The following is a 22,455-nucleotide window of genomic DNA, read 5'->3' as shown; positions in this document are numbered from 1 at the left end:
TGATACGGGCACAAGAGCAGTGGCACGAGCAGTACCACATGATAAGCACAGCTATGAATTACGCATGCGCATAACTTTCCCTCCACTTCTGCAGACGCGTCAGGACACGTGAGTGTGGCTAACGCATGCGCAGTAACTAAAATACAAGCGGCGGCCATATTAGAGGACACGGATTAAATTCATTAGAAATACACATAGGCAAGCTTCGGGAACTTTGCCTAAACAAAATAAATGTTAGTAAAACATACGCTTTTGTTACCTTATTACACATAAACGAGGTTCTTGACTTCGGCAAGCCGCAAAATATGCGAAGCTTTGCTTCATCAGAAGCACTCACACCACGAGAGGTGGCCATTGAGCTCATCTCCAGATCTCTCTCTCTGTCTCCCGCACAAACTCCTCTTATGGAAGTGCAGTAGCTTTCCCAAGTCAAAGGGGGTTGTAACGCTCAAAGGGGTCCATCTGGTTGACTCTTTCCTGCTATTTATTGATCTGGTCACTGCCCCCCCACCATGAGTCCAAAGATGGTTCATGATAAGTGTAAGTATAGCAGCATGGACGGCTTGTGATCTTTGAAAGTTGTGGGGCGTAATACTTTCTTGGAGTTCATCGCATTGATTTCAAAATTTGCCTTCAGAGTCCCCATGTGCTATAGAATTGCATTTATTGTGCCAATTCCAGCATTTTGTTATGGTACCCCCTCATAGCAAGAATTGCATGCAATAATCCACTATCAGATTTTTGTCATTGATACTGTCTATATGCCATTGATGGTAGAGATAAAGAGTATTCCCCTTGAACACAGGATTTGAAACACACCCGTTACCAGACTTACTTAGAATTGCAATTCACCATACATTAACTTTACATATGGAAATACCCCCTCACCACAAACTAATGTGCCACCAAATTGGAGATATAACATCAGAGGCTTTAATTAAAATAAAAGAAAATCACATCATAGGAACACCATACTTTGCATCCTTAAAAAACATTCGATAATATGAAAGTCATATACAACATACAATATACAATATAAAAAGCAATGTGTACAGTGTTAAAAACCTCACACCATAATATAAGAAAAGGGGACTCAAGTCCTAACGGGGAGACCCTATTGCACAGTTCAGAAAGTGCTGTTGCATAAACTGATCCGTCGGTTTACATCAAGTTCATATCCTAGTGAATGCGAGCCTCCATTCATTCCAGTGATTTCTCATGGTTGGATTCAGAAACACTTAGGGGCCCATTACGATGGCATGTGGATTGAGACATTGATGTAATCACTGACCTAGTATATTTTAATTACTATCGAGTGGAATGTGGCTTGTATCACTTTGTCGCAATTATGTGAGATTTTATTCCCAGCGAAGTACTGTATTACAACTCTCTAATAAAAATATGTTTAAAAAAAAACGATGGCATGTGGATCCGCACTGCTATTGTAACCTTGAAAAACGCCGGTCAGATTATGATGGCTGTGGTGACCGCAGAGGTGTGAAAATCCATCTGCTGCTTTTCCTCCGGTAGCAATCCACCCACTGGCCTGACGGGCAGAGCTGGACTGCTAAAATGGTTCTGGTGTCTAGCTTTTTCCGCCGTCCGGATTAGGATGCATGAGGAAGCCAGCTTCTCCGTGGCACTCTCTCCGCTATGGAAAGGCTGGCCTGTTGTGGGCCCCCATCTTGTTGAGGGGGTGTGGGTGCACTACATTTCACTGCACCAAGTGGCAGGCACAGTGCAGTACCTGCCACGTAGTGCAGTGAAATGCACAACATGCATGTTTTCACAACGCAGCGGTGCTGCTGCCCGCACTGCCGGCCACAATGTAAGTGCTGTGGAATCCGACTGCTGCAGTGGCGGGTTCATCATAATTCAACAGGCGGGACCGCTGGATGCATGGCGGACGGACCCAATCACTACCATGCATGCAGCGGTCACATCATAATACCAAGGGCGGGACCGCCGCACGCATGGCGGTCGGACCCAATCTCCACTACGGTGGCGGCTGGAAAAAATCAGACGCCATCCTAATAGGCCCCATAGTGTTGATGCGATCAGTGGAAATTATTAATTAACCTTTTTTAAGGACAAAAAGATAAGGGATAATTTCCTCCCGCCTAGGAGTACTAACAGTGTGAATAATGTAAAGAAAAGGAAAACATACAAGAATATACTTTTAATTATATGTCTTCTAGTTCAAATATCACACCCTAAGTTGTCATATCCTCAACTTCTCTCCATTGGACAGATAGAAAGAACACATAATATACCATATCCCCTTAAAAGCATCCATCCGATATTCAATCTCATTTGGTGGCTAATGTTACCCAAGACTACTTACATAAGGGTTACTTACTAATCCCATCCATATGACCCCTGCAATCACACAAAACAAAGCCATTCACCCAAGTTCTTGCTCATTTAATTTAGGATAAACAACACTCACCACTCCTGGTGATGTACATTCAAATATTTTGAAAAAATAATAAATATAATAGAATTTAGTGTGGCTTATTCAAATGGTTTCACAGTCTCACCGCAAAGCGGAAGGATTCCTTTTCACTGTTCTAAAAATGGAGAAATGTAAAACATACGGGGTATTTTTAGATTTAAAATTATCCCCTCAATGTAGGTAAAACCGTCTCTCCTAAAGTTTTATATAGGAAATCGTACCTGTATCACAGATCAAATCTGGCCTTGTGTATATGTGGACTAAGTGTCCAATACAGTCCAGGGAATATATTTCTTCTAATAACGGTTTTATATTCAGATATCGCTAGCTGAAGGATAGGGTAATTCTTATTATATATCATCTTCCTGCTAGGCTGTGGTTCCACGTCGCCGTAGTTCAGTTCCCACACCAGGGTAATATCATTCAACGTTTAAGGATCATGTCCCTGAAAAGAGCAAACATGCCCAATCATAATCAACTATACAAATAAGGTGCCAACATAGGAGAGTACCTAGCGGCTACCTATTCGTGTGTTCATGAGGTCACATATGAACCATAACTGTAGGTGACAAGGGCCTCTCCTGTATGCCCCCTAGAGTAAAATTTACTTCTATACTGCGCCTAACAAATTTATATATGTAGAATGGTTTATATCATGCTTCTTGGGGTGCCATTCGTCACCATCTTGCGGGAGGTGGTGTTCTCAAATGAACATAGACTTAGGGGTCGATTATGATGGCGGAAGGACTGCCACTTCCAGCCATGCAGTGGCGTACCCTCCGTACGCCGACCGTGAGTTTCCCCCCTCCAAATTAGGATGGCGGGGTGAATCTCATTGCGACTGTGGTGGTTGCAAAGACCGTCCGCCACGGAACCGCCACAGGCAATCCTTAGGATTGCTTGACGGAGTGGTCCTCAACAGTAAAATGGCGGCAGTGCCTAGCAGGCACCGTCTGCCAAATAACGAAGGGTGGAGATATCATTTCCATGGCGGTGGAACCGCCATAGAAATGCTGGCAAGGATAGTGTTTGGGGGCCTGTTGCGGGCCCCCTTGTGTTGGGGGAGGCAAGCGTGCACATGGGGGGATACCCATGGTACCCTCTTACATTTCACAGCATTACGTGGCAGGCCCTGCGTGGTGCCTGCCACGTAGTTCTGTGAAATGCACAACATGGCATATTGACATTGTGGCGGGTGCTGCTTCCAGCAGCACCCGCCGTAATGTTAAACTGCAGAATGCATCCGCCATGGTGGCGGTCACATCCGGATTTCTGGTGTTGGACCGCCGCATGTATGGCAGACGGTCCAGGTTTACACCAGGATGGTGGACGGATTCCAGTCCGTCCGCCATCCTAATGACCCCCAAATGCTTTAATGAAAACCCCTAAGCACACATGCTGCCCCACTGTGCATTACACTACGATTCTCAAGTTACCATAACTTAGAAATCCTAGAGAGATGGTAACTTGGCACCTTATTTGTGTAGTTGATTATGATTGGGCCTGTTTGCTCTTTTCAGGGACTTGTTCCTTAAACATTGCACAATATTACCCTGGTGTGGGTACTGAACTACGGATGACGTAGAATCTCAGCCTAGTAGGAAGAGGATAATAAGAATGACCCTATCCTTCAGCTAGAGGCATCTGAATATAAATCCGTTAGTAGAAGAAATATATTCCCTGAACTGTATTGGAAACTTTGTCGAGATGTACACAAGGCCAGATTTGATCTGTTATACATGTAAGATTAACTATATAAAACTTCAGGAGAGACAGTTTTACCTGGATCACTGACAGAATATCGAGCTACACAAATATCGGGACATAAATATCTTTGGCAAAAATATCAACCTCCTATCTTCATAATGGTAAGCACAAAAATATTGAAAAAAAAAATATCCTTGTCGAAAATATCTAAAAAAAAAATATATCGTTTTTATATGTATAAAAAAGAATGTAAAATAAATTAAATAATACTTTAAACTTTAAAAAAAAATTAGATTTATTTGAAATTTAAAGTAATTCACACAATTAACACCATAAAATTAAATGTAATAAATATTATATTAAAAATATTAATAAATGTATTAAAATTAAATTACTTCCCAACCTAATCCCCTAGCAACCCACAACCCGCTCCTAAAAAAGTAACACAATTAACATAATTACCAATTAATTAATAATAATTAACAACTAATGATTAAATAATTAATAATAAATTGATTACCTCATTTAACCATACTAACTATTGAATACATAAATAGTATTTAATAACAAAATATTAATAATTACATTACTTCCCACCCTATTCCCCTATAAACCCACAATCTGCTCCTAAAAAAATGACACAATTAACATATTTACCAATTAATTTTCAATAAAAATTAACAACCAATTATTAATTAATTAATACAAATTAATTCCCACAGTTAACACTATAAAATCAAAATTAAATAATGAATAACAATTAATAGTATATTTATTATAATTAAATTACTTCCCACCCTATTTCACCATAAACCCACAACCCGCCACAGAACTAAAACGCAAAATGTAATAAAATAAAATCAATAACTTCTAAGGGCCCGATTCCGATCTGGGTTGGAAAGCTCTCCGACCGACCCGGATCCGGAGTGTTTTACGACCGAGCCGGACTCCTGCAGTCCGCCCGAGCGAGTATGATGTGGCCGCATGCTGCCCGACTTGGTTCGGTCGGACTCCCATAGAAGTCAATGGGAGCCGGTCGTACGACGCGTACTTGGGCTCCCATTGACTGAATGGGTACGTCTCGCACAAAGGCACCCCCTACAGTGGGCATGCATCGGTGCCATCTACACTGTACCTGCCTGTATTGGGGAGTCCCTTGGGTCTCCCATTGTGTCCTTGTCATAAGGCTCCAGGTGACAAGCGGTCCGACGCGGACCCCCAAAGGTAACTTCCCGGGCGTTTTGCGAGCCAGAAACTTCGGCTTGCACCGGCTGTCCGACGCGTGCATTGTACTGGCTCGGTCATAAATCGCATCCATTGCACGGCACTGTTTGCTTACGGATGAGATGTACGGAGCAGTTCGGACCCGGAAACGATTCGGTCATTGAATTTTGCGTTGTTCGCATCGTACTTGCTCGCTCGTACAGCTGTACGAGTCGGGCGGAAAACACGTGTGCAGCTCGTACTTTTTCCGGCCGGATTGCTTTTGGTTCCCTTCCGAGCGAGATTGGAATTGGTCCCTAAAAATGTAACACATATATTAAAAAACAAATTCAATACTTAGACACAAAAATAGAGCACATACATTTAAAATAGATACTAAAATACGTAACACTAACTAAAAAAACAATATTTTTGACAACTATATTTTTGCAAATGATATTAAGGACTTCGATATTTTTTAAAACAATATTTCTTACCTTAAACTTGATATTCTTGACCACGTTATTTCTGCAGTTGATATTTCTGAATCTCGATATTCTGCACTCGATATTAGTGCAAGTTGACATTTCCAACTAGATATTCTGACTCTTTACCATTTTACCTACATTGAGGGGATAATTTTAAATCGAAAAGTACCCTGTATGTTTTTCCTTTCTCCATTTTTAGAACAAGGAAAATGAATCTTCCCACTTGGCTGTGAGACTGTGGACCCATTTGATTAAGACACACTATATCATATTATATTTATTATTTTTTCAAAATATTGGGACGTACATCACCAAGAGTGGTGAGTGTTGTTTATCCTATACTGAATGAGCATGGGAGATTAGTAAGTAACCCTTATGTAAGTAGTCTTGGGTAACATTAGCCACCAAATGAGATTGAATATCGGATGGATGCTTTTAAGGGTATATGGTAGATTATGTGTTTTATCTATCTGTCCAATGTAGAGAAGTTGAGGTTATGACAATATAGGGTGTGATATTTGACCTAGAAGACGTATAATTAAAAGTATATTCTTGTATGTGTTCCTTTTCTTTAGATTATTCACACTGTTAGTAGTCCAAGGAGGGAGGAAATAATCCCTTATCTTTTGTCCTGAGGAACATGGGATTTAATTAGTCATTTCCACCGAAATGCATCGAAGCTAAGGGGGTCATTAGGATGGTGGGTGGACTTTAGTTCCCCCGCCACCCTTGCGGTGCTGGGACCAGCCGCCAGACGTTCGGCGGTTCTGCACCGCTAAATAGGATTTAACCGTCACCCTGGTGGTCGCATTCCACATTTCTAACATTGCGGCGGGTGCTGCTGTAAGCAGCACCCGCCCCATGGTGAAATGGCATGTTGTGCATTGACATGCACAACGTGGCAGGCACCGCGCAGTGCATGCCACCTTGTACATGGCGATATAGGGGGGTACCATAGGTACCCCCAAGTGCAGCACCCCACCCTCTCCAGGAGCCCACAATGGCCCCCAAAAGTGAATCCCCGCCAGCCATTCCATGGCGGCATCGCCGCCATGGAAAGGCCTTGATTCCCACCCATCCTGATATGGATGGTGTTGCCTGCTAGGCACCGCCACCATATTGAGGCCAATTCCGCCCGGCCGGCAATCAGAACGATTGCTGACTGGTGGGAAAGCGGCAGACGTGCTTTGCGTCTGCCTCGATACCCCTAGCCATTATAATATGTTATAGGTAAATTGGGTTGGGATGGTGGGCGAATCGCCATCCTAATCAACCCCTAAGTTTTCCTGAATCCGACCACGAGAAATTACTAGAATTAATGGAGTCTCGCATTCACCAGGATATGAACTTGATGTAAACAGTTGGATCAGTTTATACAACAGCACTTTCTGAACTATGCAATAGGGTCTCCCCGTTAGGACTTGTGGTCCCCTTTTCTATTATTCTGAGGTGTTTTTTTTTTTAATACTGGTACAAAAGGGGGTGGTGATGGACGGAGCATCTGAATCAATCAAACACTCACACCCAGTCAAAAGATCTGGGTTTAATCCATCACCGTTCTTTAGCCCACACTGCCACCCCAGTTCAGACATGGCTATATGCAAATCAGTCTGACCCTGTGCCTCATGGGAACAGTCCAGCCCGAACTGCCAAGCCATGTCTTCCCTGGACCGGAAACAAGCTTCCGAGGACCAGTTTCTGGCATTCCAGCCGTCTTCAACCCCGCTTGCTTGAATCCAGTGGCAAAGTGAGCAAGGGACTCACGTCTGAGCATACCCTGCCACACTTATGGCGGCCAAAAGCAGTACAAAAGGGGGTGGTGATGGACGGAGCATCTGAATCAATCAAACACTCACACCCAGTCAAAAGATCTGGGTTTAATCCATCACCCTTCTTTACCCCACTCTGCCACCCCAGTTCAGACATGGCTATATGCAAATCAGTCTGACCCTGTGCCTCATGGGAACAGTCCAGCCCGAACTGCCAAGCCATGTCTTCCCTGGACCGGAAACAAGCTTCCGAGGACCGGTTTCTGGCATTCCAGCCGTCTTCAGCCCGGCTTGCTTGAATCCAGTGGCAAAGTGAGCAAGGGACTCACGTCTAAGCATACCCTGCCACACTTATGGCGGCCAAAAGCAGTACAAAAGGGGGTGGTGATGGACGGAGCATCTGAATCAATCAAACACTCACACCCAGTCAAAAGGTCTGAATTTAATCCATCACCGTTATTTAGCCCACTCTGCCACCCCAGTTCAGACATGGCTATATGCAAATCAGTCTGACCCTGTGCCTCATGGGAACAGTCCAGCCCGAACTGCCAAGCCATGTCTTCCCTGGACCGGAAACAAGATTCCGAGGACCGGTTTCTGGCATTCCAGCCGTCTTCAGCCCGGCTTGCTTGAATCCAGTGGCAAAGTGAGCAAGGGACTCACGTCTGAGCATACCCTGCCACGCTTATGGCGGTCAAAAGCGGTACAAAAGGGGGTGGTGATGGACGGAGCATCTGAATCAATCAAACACTCACACCCAGTCAAAAGATCTGGGTATAATCCATCACCGTTCTTTAGCCCACTCTGCCACCCAAGTTCAGACATGGCTATATGCAAATCAGTCTGACCCTGTGCCTCATGGGAACAGTCCAGCCAGAACTGCCAAGCCATGTCTTCCCTGGACCGGAAACAAGCTTCCGAGGACCGGTTTCTGGTATTCCAGCCGTCTTCAGCCCGGCTTGCTTAAATCCAGTGGCAAAGTGAGCAAGGGACTCACGTCTGAGCATTCCCTGCCACACTTATAGCGGCCAAAAGCGGTACAAAAGGGGGTGGTGATGGACGGAGCATCTGAATCAATCAAACACTCACACCCAGTCAAAAGATCTGGGTTTAATCCATCACCGTTCTTTAGCCCACTCTGCCACCCCAGTTCAGACATGGCTATATGCAAATCAGTTTGACCCTGTGCCTCATGGGAACAGTCCAGCCCGAACTGCCAAGCCATGTCTTCCCTGGACCGGAAACAAACTTCCGAGGACCGGTTTCTGGCATTCCAGCCGTCTTCAGCCCGGCTTGCTTGAATCCAGTGGCAAAGTGAGCAAGGGACTCACGTCTGAGCATACCCTGCCACATTTATGGTGGCCAAAAGCGGTACAAAAGGGGGTGGTGATGGACGGAGCATCTGAATCAATCAAACACTCACACCCAGTCAAAATATCTGGGTTTAATCCATCACCGTTCTTTAGCCCACTCTGCCACCCCAGTTCAGACATGGCTATATGCAAATCAGTCTGACCCTGTGTCTCATGGGAAGAGTCCAGCCCGAACTGCCAAGCCATGTCTTCCCTGGACCGGAAACAAGCTTCCAAGGACCGGTTTCTGGCATTCCAGCCGTCTTCAGCCCGGCTTGCTTGAATCCAGTGGCAAAGTGAGCAAGGGACTCACGTCTGAGCATACCCTGCCACACTTATGGCGGCCAAAAGCGGTACAAAAGGGGGTGGTGATGGACGGAGCATCTGAATCAATCAAACACTCACACCCAGTCAAAAGATCTGGGTTTAATCCATCACCGTTCTTTAGCCGACTCTGCCACCCCAGTTCATACATGGCTATATGCAAATCAGTCTGACCCTGTGCCTCATGGGAACAGTCCAGCCCGAACTGCCAAGCCATGTCTTCCCTGGACCGGAAACAAGCTTCCGAGGACCGGTTTCTGGCATTCCAGCCGTCTTTAGCCCAGCTTCCTTGAATCCAGTGGCAAAGTGAGCAAGGGACTCACGTCTGAGCATACCCTGCCACACTTATGGCGGCCAAAAGCGGTACAAAAGGGGGTGGTGATGGAATGAGCATCTGAATCAATCAAACACTCACACCCAGTCAAAAGATCTGGGTTTAAACCATCACCGTTCTTTAGCCCACTCTGCCACCCCAGTTCAGACATGGCTTTATGCAAATTAGTCTGACCCTGTGCTTCATGGGAACAGTCCAGCCCGAACTGCCAAGCCATGTCTTCCCTGGACCGTAAACAAGCTTCCGAGGACCGGTTTCTGGCATTCCAGCGGTCTTCAGCCCGGCTTGCTTGAATCAAGTGGCAAAGTGAGCAAGGACTCACGTCTGAGCATACCCTGCCACACTTATGGCGGCCAAAAGCGGTACAAAGGGGGTGGTGATGGACGGAGCATCTGAATCAATCAAACACTCACACCCAGTCAAAAGATCTGGGTTTAATCCATCACCGTTCTTTAGCCCACTCTGCCACCCCAGTTCAGACATGGCTATATGCAAATCAGTCTGACCCTGTGCCTCATGGGAACAGTCCAGCCCGAACTGCCAAGCCATGTCTTCCCCGGACCGGAAACAAGCTTCCGAGGACCGGTTTCTGGCATTCCAGCCGTCTTCAGCCCGGCTTGCTTGAATCCAGTGGCAAAGTGAGCAAGGGACTCACGTCTGAGCATACCCTGACACACTTATGGCGGCCAAAAGCGGTACAAAAGGGGGTGGTGATGGACGGAGCATCTGAATTCATCAAACACTCACACCCAGTCAAAAGATCTGGGTTTAATCCATCACCGTTCTTTAGCCCACTCTGCCACCCCAGTTCTGACATGGCTATATGCAAATCAGTCTAACCCTGTGCCTCATGGGAACAGTACAGCCCGAACTGCCAAGCCATGTCTTCCCTGGACCGGAAATAAGCTTCCGAGGACCGGTTTCTGGCATTCCAGCCATCTTCAGCCCGGCTTGCTTGAATCCAGTGGCAAAGTGAACAAGGGACTCACGTCTGAGCATACCCTGACACACTTATGGCGGCCAAAAGCGGTACAAAAGGGTGTGGTGATGGACGGAGCATCTGAATCAATCAAACACTCACACCCAGTCAAAAGATCTGGGTTTAATCCATCACCGTTCTTTAGCCCACTCTGCCACCCCAGTTCTGACATGGCTATATGCAAATCAGTCTAACCCTGTGCCTCATGGGAACAGTACAGGCCGAACTGCCAAGCCATGTCTTCCCTGGACCGGAAATAAGCTTCCGAGGACCGGTTTCTGGCATTCCAGCCGTCTTCAGCCCGGCTTGCTTGAATCCAGGGGCAAAGTGAGCAAGGGACTCACGTCTGAGCATACCCTGACACACTTATGGCGGCCAAAAGCGGTACAAAAGGGGGTGGTGATGGTCGGAGCATCTGAATCAATCAAACACTCACACCCAGTCAAAAGATCTGGGTTTAATCCATCACCGTTCTTTAGACATGGCTAAAGAACCGCTTTTGGCCGCCATAAGTGTGGCAGGGTATGCTCAGACGTGAGTTCCTTGCTCACTTTGCCACTGGATTCAAGCAAGCCGGGCTGAAGATGGCTGTAATGCCAGAAACCGGTCCTCGGAAGCTTTTTTCCGGTCCAGGGAAGACATGGCTTGTCAGTTCGGGCAGGACTGTTCCCATGAGGCACAGGGTCAGACTGACTTGCATATAGCCATGTCTGAACTGGGGTGGCAGAGTGGGCTAAAGAACGGTGATGGATTAAACCCAGATCTTTTGACTGGGTGTGAGTGTTTGATTGGTTCAGATGCTCCGTCCATTACCACCCCTTTTGTACTGTTTTTTTTAATACTGTACACATTGATTTTTATATTGTATATAAATTTCATATTACTGAATGTTTTATAAGGATGCAAAAAATTGTGTTTTTATGATGTGATTTTCTTCTATTTTATTTAAAGCCTCTGATGTTTTATCTCCAATTTGGTGACAGATTAGTTTGTGGTTGAGGGGTCTTATTCCATATGTAGATTTGATGTATGGTGAATTGTAAATCTAAGTTAGTCTGTGAACGAGTGTGTTTCAAATCCTGTGTTCAAGGGGATTACTCTTTTTATCTACTGTCTAGTAGTGCCCTGTTCCCTTTGGTTGTGGGGCCACCTCTCTAGTATAATTATATGCCATGGATGTCGAAAAATACCTTTAGTATTTCAGAGTCAGCATTTTATCATGGTGTGCTTCCCCTAACTCTCCTACCTGGCCCCTGTATGACATGGCTACCCCTCTGAGGTGAAGAATTACCTTGAGTATGCAAGCACCAGTATTTTTCACCAGTGGCCCTTATGCCACGAATTGCTTCTAGTATGTTAGAGTCTGCATTTCCCATAGGTGTTGTTCCTTATGCCAAGATTTATCTCCAATATGGCAGCAGCAGCATTTTAACTTGGTTGCCACCATAAGCACAGAATTATACTAAGTATACCATGTGAGCGTCAGACTCCGAATCATAAAACATGCAATCAAACACACTCTTACTCACTCATATTCACTGCCTCTCACATTCAGTCTCTTCCCCCTCACTTACTCTAAATCACACTCTCTTACTTACTCATACCAAGGAAGGGGGAGAGTTCCATAAGATGGGAGCATGTGGCAGGATCTTCTCTGTCCTGGCCCCCATCATATGGAACTCACTTCCTTCCTTAGTCAGTCTAGAACCTAACTTCCTGTGGTTTAGTGAGCTTTTGAAGGCCAGGATGTTTAAGCAAGCTTTTGAGTGGTTCTCCCCTTTCCCTTCTGGTTGTCACAGCCCCAAAAAACCATTCTGTATATGTGTTCTCAATGAGTTTTCCTATGGATATATAACAGATTCTCACGCATACTAGCTTCCACTCACTGTTAATGACACACAAACATACTCATACTCACTGGTTCTCACTCTCACTAGCAAACACACTTTCATTAATTCACTCTTTCATACTCACTGGCTCTAGATCCTGGTGCAATTGCACCAGCTGTACCATTGATAGCTGCACCTCTGAGTCACTTCCACTCCTTCTCACAATCTCCAGTTTCTCCCTCTATCCAACACACTTGCACTCCTTCACTCACTCTCCTGCAATCAATTTCACTCCTTCATGCACTCTCTTAAACTCAAATTCTCACTTTCAATCTCATTGACACTCTCAAACACACTCACACAAACACTCTCCCCTAATCTCATAAACTGACAATCACTCACTTACACACTCACAGCACATACACACACAGTGTGTATGGAGAAGTGTGGCTCAATGGTTAGAGCGGCAGACCCTGATGCAGAGGTCTAGCCCGGGACCAGGGTTCAATTCCCCGCCTCGGCGGGTCTTGGGCTCAAAATTTCCACGGACCTGATAATTCCCCCCTCGGTGCCTATTCCAATCATGGAGTCCCACTCTGCAACTCTGGGCAATAGCTTGCTTAATCTCCACAACGGCCCCCACAATGCTAAGGATGCCTGGCCTCCACCTTGGGGGTTCCCAGGAGTGTACACCTAACAGGGAAAGCCAGGATGGGTTCCACAGCTGTATTCGTACAAGCGCCTTGAGACCCTTGCGGGTGAGTAGTGTGCTATACAAGTATCAATTTACATTTACATTTACATTACATTACACAAGGACAGAGAAACATGCTTTTCACTTTGCTTTCTAAGCTGGTAACGTTTAGGCTCCTTGGCAGAAGCAGAGCAGGAATCAGGCAGTGGACATTGGAAACTGTAAGCCATGATTCCCAATGAGAAGCCAGAGAGAGCAGAAAGGCTAGGTTTGAAAAGGTAAAAATCAAACTCACTCCCTGTCCTAGCTTCTTGTCAGGACTGGAAGGACAGCCGTATCAGAAGCTGGAACAGTGCTGGGATACTGCCAATTACTGAACTGGGTTACTTCTCATTGGCATCAGGGAGGCACTGATGTGCGCCCTGACAGCTACGTTTTAGCAGCTATACTGCGCTGACTGATGCATGTGCAGTATGTCTGCTACATAAAATGGATTGTTCCTGTTGAGGGGATCGTAGTTGAACTACGCCCCTCACATGCACAATCCAGACATCCACCTGCAGAGTGCTGTGTCTTCAAGCAACTGACCTATGCACTGCTCGTGTTTATGAAAATATGACACTAGTGTTCTCAGAAACACTACTCAGTTAAATCACAAGCAGCTGAGGCAAGAGGTAGTAAGTGATGCATCCAGGAGGCAGGGCTGGCCTGACGCCCTGACATGGATCCACCACTATGGAGCGGGTGAGTTAGAAGCTAGTCCGAGCTCCCCTGGAACTTAAGCAGCATGCTGCTTCTCAGCAAAGCTCTCAGCAACCATCTTCCCTCTGCTTTTTTTTTGTAACAATAGTGTAGCGAGGAGACACTATAAAGGGCACTCCACACAACTGGATTGAGAAGGTCTCAGAACCTGCCTTTTACTATGAGGGGTGGGGAAAGGACATTGTTATGTTATGTTATGTTATGTTATATGGTTTTCTATAGGGCACGGCTGCCCCAGCAAAGGGGCGTCCCGGCGCTTACCTGAGAGGTAGTAGAGACAGCCACAACAGATGGAAAAGTGGTAATTATATAGCAGAGCAGTCTAACAGAAAAGATGGGTATTAATGGCCTTTCTAAATGCCAGAAGGTCATTTAGTCCACGAATATGGAGAGGGAGGGCGTTCCAGAGCTTTGCTGCAAGATACCGGAAGGAGCGTCCTCCCATCCGTGCTAGCTTGACACGGGGGACCATTGCCAGATTCTGGCCTTCCGAACGAAGAGTTCGCCGGGGCGTGTATGGTGTCAGGAGGGGACATAACATGGGCAGTGAGGCAGTTTTCAAGATTTTGAATGCAAGGCATAAGGTCTTGAATTGAATCCTTTTCTCTACCGGGAGCCAGTGGAGTTTGACCAGAGTGCTAGCAACCGCGTGATGACGGGGGAGGCCCGTCAAGGCTCTAGCTGCTTCATTTTAGATTCGTTGCAACCTTACTCTCTCTGCCTGATTGACCCCTAGGAGTAGAGAGCTCCCGTAGTCCAGTCGCGAAAGAATGGCAGACTGTACCACTAGCTGGCGCGTGTGGGGATCAAAGAAGTTTAGGATCGGCTTGAGGTTCCGGAGGATCCCAAAGCACGTAGCTGCCACCTTTTTAGTCTGATGGGTGAAGTTGAGAGAGGAGTCAATCCAGACTCCGAGGTTTTTTACCTCACTTTTCGGCACAGGTGGATTGCCAAGCATTTTGGGCCACCATGTATCCCCCATGCCACAGCTTCCTTACCTACTAGCAGTACCTCAGTCTTGCCCGTGTTGAGCTGTAGGTAATTTGCTGTCATCCAGTTGGTTATTGCTGTTAGGCCCTGTTTAAAGTTCTGTGCGCTCAGTCCTGCTTCGTCCCTCAAAGTTACCACTAACTGAGTGTCGTCCGCGTATGATACTATCGATAGTCCCCATCTTTTGGCGACCTCAGCCAGTGGTTGGACGTATATGTTAAATAGCGTCGGACTGAGCGCAGACCCTTGCGGCACTCCCTGTTCGATTGGACGTTCTTTAGAAAGGAACGGCGGAGTGAAGACCTGGAAGGATCTTCCCGTTAGGAATGCCTTGAACCATTCCTGGGCCTGCCCGATAATTCCTGCCTCCTCTAACCGATATAGCAGTACCTCGTGTGAGACCGTATCGAAGGCAGCACTGAGCTCTAATAATATCAGTGCTGCCGTCTGGCCAGAATCGGAGATGGACCGGAGATGTTCCGTAACACTTAGGAGTGCCGTTTCGGTGCTGTGGCCCTCACGAAAGCCATGCTGGGATGGGTCTAGAGTGGCGTTTGACCTAAGGAATTTCGTCAAGATGGTATTGACGTGGGGCTCGGCCACCTTGGCTGGCCAGGGGAGTAGTGAGATAGGCCTAAAATTCTCGGGCAGAGTGGGGTCCAGCGTTGTTTTTTTTATAATGGGAGATACCAGTGCCTGCTTCCTTCTGGTGGGTATTATGGCAGTAGAGAATGAGGAATTTATAATGTCTCGGAGGGGGTTGAGTATTGGCGTGTCTGCTACTCTAAATTGTGCAGGTTTTAGGGGGTCCGCAGGCGAGCCTGATTTGATTTTTTCACAAAGTTTGAGGAAATCCTCTTGGCTCAGCTCTGGTATACTAGTAAGTTTGTAAGTAGGCTCAGTGGCTGAGGGATTGAGACATGGAGTGGTAGGGAAGGAGTTATATATTTTCAGAATTTTGTCAATGAAGAAGGAGGCTAATTTCTCACAAAATGTGGGAGAGGCATTAGTTTTCTCAGTAGCTTTTTTTGCGCTAAGATCTTTTAAAATTTTGAAAATTGTTTTGGATGGATTCTGGCTAGTATTGATCTCATTAGCATAGTAGGTGGCTCTTGCCCTGCAAATGTTTCTATGATAATTTTTTTGCACCCGAGTGTATTGAGTCTTGAGCACAGGATCATATGCCTTTCTCCACTTTCGCTCGGCAATTTTGCATTCTTTCCTAAGGGTGGAGAGCGCTTCGCTGTACCAAGGGCTAGATTCCTGAGAGCGTGCCTTAATCCAGTCCGCCGGGACTAACGCATCCAGCGCCTTGATAATCCAGTTGCAAAAAGCTCTCATATCCCAATTCAGAGTTATCGCTGATGTTAGGAGGGTCTTTTTTAGGTAGTGCATAGAAATCATCAAGTCGGATTTTCCGCCAGGGGCGTTTCAGAACCCGTTGGGCAGAACTCACATTGGGTGCACCTCGAATCGGTACTGACATGATCACTAGCATATGGTCCATCCAGGTCAATGGGATAGGAGCTTCTGCCATTACTTCCGTGAAACATTGTGAAACAAGCATTGGCATAGCCAACAGGTCTCGCCTTTGAGACCTTATGAGCAATCGTGTTTTAAAAAGTTCATGTGAACCTCAAGGACATTGTACAGCACCACACCTTGTCCTGCTTGAACTGGAGTAATTACTATTGGCCAGCTCAGTGGGCACCTGCTTGTCTGGGCCCCACCCAGGTCAAACCTGTGCTCGATGATTTGAGGAGGCATTAATAGCGGGTACTGGCACTTATAAGGTCCCAAAGGTGGCAAATGGAACAAGCGGGCATGTACAGCGCGTTTACCTTGCGGGAGCAAGCAGCAAGGTGTGATAATTGCTAGCATATGGCGCCGCTGCTCGCTCCCGCAAGGGAATCGCCAAAAATGCATGCATTGCCATTGTAAGCAATGCATTGTGTGCACGTTTTTTGCCTAAAAAGCGTATCGATTTCAAGAGGTCTCCTCCTAAGCAGTGCCTGTGCACTGTGTAGGCGAGACCTAAAAAGGAGAAATCAAGGTGCAGGATTTACAATAATAACATAAGAGGACTAAAAAAGGTAAAAGGAAAAAAGGGGGAAAATGCAGATTTGATATATCTACGTAGATCTCTACCACAGGTAAAACAAGTGGAATCAGAAATGCAAGGTCAGTACAGAATAATAGAAGTGCTCCCATACTAATGGTAAAAAAATGTATATTAACCGAGGCGAATCAGCTGTGCACGGACCTCCTCTATTGTGCCATTCTAATTAACGTCTATGGTACATTTTTAATGAGTCTTAGGTGTTGTTCTGACATCAACTCTTTAAAAGTAAATAGTGTTTAAAAAAGCTAGTTTGCAATGATGGCAGACCTTCCTTTTGTATGACCATTTACGAATAATAAGAAAAAAAATTGTCTTTTATTAGGGCTTGTTGTTTCTTTTAAGTTGCGTGTTTCCTTTCTCACTGACACATCTATCTCCCTCCCAAATGAGGGGAAAACTGACCTTTCATTAATATAGTTCATGTACCTTGGGTTCTTGTGGACCACCGAGCACTTTGAGAATAGTAACGGGATGTGAGAGAGTTTTCAATGCTCAGAACTGTCAAAATGATTGCACTGGAGCCAGAACCTCCACAGAACTAGATCAAAACATACAGCGGTAATGCGTTTCCTTCACTCTCAAAACCATACCTGTACAGACAAACTCAGTAGATGCTTTCCAGACTATTATAGAACGAAGCAGCAGTACAAGCTTCACTCGATCTCATCAATGTCAAAATCACCTGACCACAAGGTGATTACTTTTTCACTGGAAGTTAAGGAAGATACCGGCAGACCTGTTAAAGTTCTCAGGCAGGCCATATATCGCGACTGGTCAAAGACCAATTCTCAGACTCTCCTAGATAAACTTCATTTATCTTACCCAGACCTTGCCTCAGACAGCAATGTAGCCTATGAGCAATTTACGGATGGATAAATGCTGCAGTGCAGGTTGCATTCCCATTAAGAAAAGTCATTTTCAAAAGGAAAACTCCTTCGCAGCCGTGGTTCTCGGAAGCACTTAAGGCCCAAAAACAGAACTGTAGAAGAGCTGAGAAAAAGTGGAGAATAAACTACGACGCTAGGCTTAAAGAAGAGTATAAAGTAACCTTAGCTAGTTATAAAAAACTGATTATAACTGAAAAAAGTAACTATTTTGTGCAAATAATTAATGAGTCAAAAAAATCTAGTAAAGCTCTTTTTACCATAGTAAAAAAGCTATCAAAATTGAGAATAATAGCACTGAAGCAATGACGTCAGGTTTCTGCAACTTACTGGGATAATTCTTTGTTAATAAGGTATCTACAGTATTTGATTCCTTTAAGAGTCACCACTCAGTTATTTCTGCTCAGGCTCCCTCTTACCCAACAAAAGAAGCTAAGCCGTCACCACAGATTCCATTGTTTCAATTTACTCCACCTACTTTAGAGCTGATTGTGCAAGAGGTGAACACCACCAGTTCAGGTAGTCCAATGGACCCATGCCCGCCTAAGGTTATGTAGTTATTTCCGGATTTGTTAAGCTCACTTTTGGAGAAGTTATTCACACAAATCTTGAAATCTGAGATCTTTCCAGATGCCTGGAAAACTATATCGGTGATGCCACTTCTGAAAAAATCAAATTTAGACTGTGAGAAGCCGGGCAACTATATAGGCTCCGCCCACTTTTCTCCGTGTGAAGTCCGAAGCCCTGTGGCAGAGGGCAGAGGGCTTGCGCGCTGAGCGCAGATACTTTGTTTTTAAACTTGCCTTGCTCATTGCTGCTGACTGCGAGCAGCTCCACGCCTTGCCCGTCCCGCTGAGTACGAGCGGCGAACGGTAACTCTAATTTTATTTCACTCCCCCCTATCCCGCCCTCCTGACTCCTCCCACCCACCGCGTCATAGCCTATATAGGCTCCGCCCACTTTTCTCTGTGTGAAGTCCGAAGCCCTGTGGCAGAGGGCAGAGGGCTTGCACGCTGAGCGCAGATACTTTGTTTTTAAACTTGCCTTGCTCATTGCTGCTGACTGCGAGCAGCTCCACGCCTTGCCCGTCCCGCTGAGTACGAGCGGCGAACGGTAACTCTAATTTTATTTCACTCCCCCCTATCCCGCCCTCCTGACTCCTCCCACCCACCGCGTCATAGCCTATATAGGCTCCGCCCACTTTTCTCCGTGTGAAGTCCGAAGCCCTGTGGCAGAGGGCAGAGGGCTTGCGCGCTGAGCGCAGATACTTTGTTTTTAAACTTGCCTTGCTCATTGCTGCTGACTGCGAGCAGCTCCACGCCTTGCCCGTCCCACTGAGTACGAGCGGCGAACGGTAACTCTAATTTTATTTCACTCCCCCCTATCCCGCCCTCCTGACTCCTCCCACCCACCGCGTCATAGCCTATATAGGCTCCGCCCACTTTTCTCCGTGTGAAGTCCGAAGCCCTGTGGCAGAGGGCAGAGGGCTTGCGCGCTGAGCGCAGATACTTTGTTTTTAAACTTGCCTTGCTCATTGCTGCTGACTGCGAGCAGCTCCACGCCTTGCCCGTCCCGCTGAGTACGAGCGGCGAACGGTAACTCTAATTTTATTTCACTCCCCCCTATCCCGCCCTCCTGACTCCTCCCACCCACCGCGTCATAGCCTATTTAGACGTCCCCTATGTGTCAGCGCAGCGGACGAGCGCAGCGGGCGCGACGTAGGCGCGCCGGAGTTGCGCCAGAGTTAAGCCCGTCTGCGCCCGTCCGCGGCCGGCAGGGGCAAGGGGCAGGAGAGGCTTGTCATAACATCTCATACACTGCTAGCCAACTCAGACTTTACCATCTACCTGGGTTGGCCCCCCCTTCTGTCACCATGGGGAAACTTACTGCACTTGGCATTTCTTGCAACCCCCCCCTTTCGCCCGGCCCCCCGGTCTCCCGGTCGGCCCCTGCACAGATCCATACCTCCATCCGGACTTTACTTCTAAACACCCGCTCCATGGTCAAACACCAGGCAGATATTTTTACCTTGCTGCTCCAAGAAAGCCCCGATCTCCTTTTGCTTACTGAGTCCTGGCTCACTGAGAATTCTCTTCCTGACATCTTGGCAGCCCTTCCCCCGGATTATTTCATTCTCCATGCTGACCGCACTGCCGATCACCCCGGTGGGGGGGTGGCTGCCATTATCTCGAAACGTTTCCATCTCATCTCGTCATTTTCCCTTGCACTTCCTCAAGTAGAGAATCTGGTGATTAATCTGGGGACGGAAGTGGGGGCCTTTTCATTCGGCCTTTTATATCGTCCGCCCCGTCCCATGCCAGACTTCGCAGAGAAACTCTGCGAACAGCTGTCTGCCCTTTTGCCTTCACTTCCTAGCTTTGCCCTATTTGGGGACTTTAATTATTGGTTCGAGGACACCAACGCTGGGGCACATGCCACAGCATTATCTGAGATTCTGACTAGTCTGAATTTGAGTCAGCAAGTCACCTCTCCGACGCACGCAAAAGGCCACATACTAGATCAGGTCTGGACCTCGAATATATCCCTTGCAACCCCTTCTATACTCCCATGCGTTTGGTCAGACCACTTCATAGTCGACCTGACCATCACACTCAGTGGGCGAATTAAGGCTCCACTAAGGGCAGGTGGCTCTGCACGCAATTGGAAGAACTACGATTCCAAGGGTTTTATAACTACCCTGGCTTCTACCTGCCCGAGCACCCTCCCGTATGAGGATATCAATAGGCTCGACACTAACATCTGCAGCTGGTTGAAAGGGGCTAGTGACCTATTTGCCCCAGTAGTCAAATTCCCTTGTACCAGACATCCTAATGCCAACCGATGGTTCTCGGCCAACCTCAAGCGAATGAAACTTGAGGTACGCCAATGGGAACGTATCTGGAGACGGGATTATTCCCTGTCCTCCAGACAGTTGTTTGTTACTGCTCGGAGGGAATACAAGTTGACTATTCTATCAGCCAAATCGGAGCATATTTCCGACAGAATCCTCACTGCTACCAACAAATCTCGTGAGGTGTTCAGGATTATGAACGAACTGACTACGGACGATAGGACTCTTCCTGCTCAAACCCCTTCTAAAGAGACCTGTGATGCTCTCAACCTCTTTTTTTCTGAAAAAATCATTAAAATTAAAAATTCTATCATCTTTACTCCTCGGCCGTCACTATCTCTGGACACCTCCCCGGGCAATCCATCCTCTTTTACTTCAATTCCCATTCTGGACCCCTCCTCCCTGGCGAAGCTAGCCAATCGTGTAAAATCGGGCTCGCCGGAGGATCATTGCCCTCCCGCGGTACTGCGTGAGGTTTGCTTAAAACTGCCGGAGTGTGTACTTCCCTTTCTGAATGCCTCGCTCACTTCTGGCACAGTCCCTGGAACCTTCAAGGAGGCTATTCTCTTGCCTCTTCTGAAGAAGCCAGGGGCGGATGCGGCCGAACTTTCCAACTACCGCCCAATATCGCTGCTGCCCTACTTGTCAAAACTCCTTGAGGCCCATGTCACCGGGTGTCTCTCCACTTTCATCGAGAGCTCGGGCTTCCTTGAGCCCAATCAGGCCGGCTTCAGGCCGGCCCATTCCACGGAAGCAGTCATCCTGGCAGTCATGGATACCTTGAGAGAGAACGCAGATGCCAAGAGACCGCAAGCTCTGCTTCTCTTGGACTTGTCTGCCGCGTTCGACACGGTGGATCATGACATCCTTCTCCACCGTGTCGAACAAGCCGGCATCCGGGGCATGGCTCTCAAGTGGGTGGAGTCATTCCTGACGGGAAGATCACAAGCCGTGCGTCTTGGTCCCTTCACTGCAACCAAATCCCCCATCACTTGCGGTGTTCCCCAGGGTTCTTCACTCTCCCCGTTATTATTTAATCTTTATTTGCGTCCTTTAATTTCCTCCCTCCACAACTGGGACGTCAGCGTTTTCAATTACGCTGACGATTTGCAGCTCGTCTTTTCACTTGATTCTCTTCAGGCGACTAACAATTTTCACGCCGCTATGATCCATATCCATCAATGGATGAATGAGAATCAATTGAAACTCAACCCTGGAAAGACTGAGCTACTCCTTCCTGGTGCTAGTGCCGCATTTTGGGGCCCGCAGTTTTGGCCTCCTGACTTGGGCTCCCCCCCCCGACACCTCTCAAATCCGTCAGGAGTCTGGGGGTGACAATCGATGCCGAACTGTCACTTAAGGCTCAAGTGGGTGCCACAATTTCTTCGTGTATGTTTCAACTCCGAAAAATCCGGAAGATCAGGCACCTACTTCCACACGCGGCCCTGTGTCAGGTCGTTCTGTCCCTTGTCATATCGCGCCTGGATTTTTCTAACTCCCTCTACCATGCACTCCCACGTTTCCTTTTACACCGTCTTCAGGTGGTCCAAAACCAGGCAGCCCGCCTCATATTTAAGATCCCTAAGTGGCAATCGGCAAGGCCCCTGCTTCGCAGGCTCCATTGGTTGCCAGTGAAGGAGAGAGCGGCCTTCAAGATGGGCTGCCTGGCATTCAAATCCCTTCACTGTCCTTGCCCTGTTTTTCTGAAATCC

The sequence above is a fragment of the Lissotriton helveticus genome, chromosome 7 (assembly GCF_964261635.1).
Source record: "Lissotriton helveticus chromosome 7, aLisHel1.1, whole genome shotgun sequence".
Classification (NCBI taxonomy): domain Eukaryota; kingdom Metazoa; phylum Chordata; class Amphibia; order Caudata; family Salamandridae; genus Lissotriton; species Lissotriton helveticus.
Note: the sequence above shows the minus strand (reverse complement) of the source record.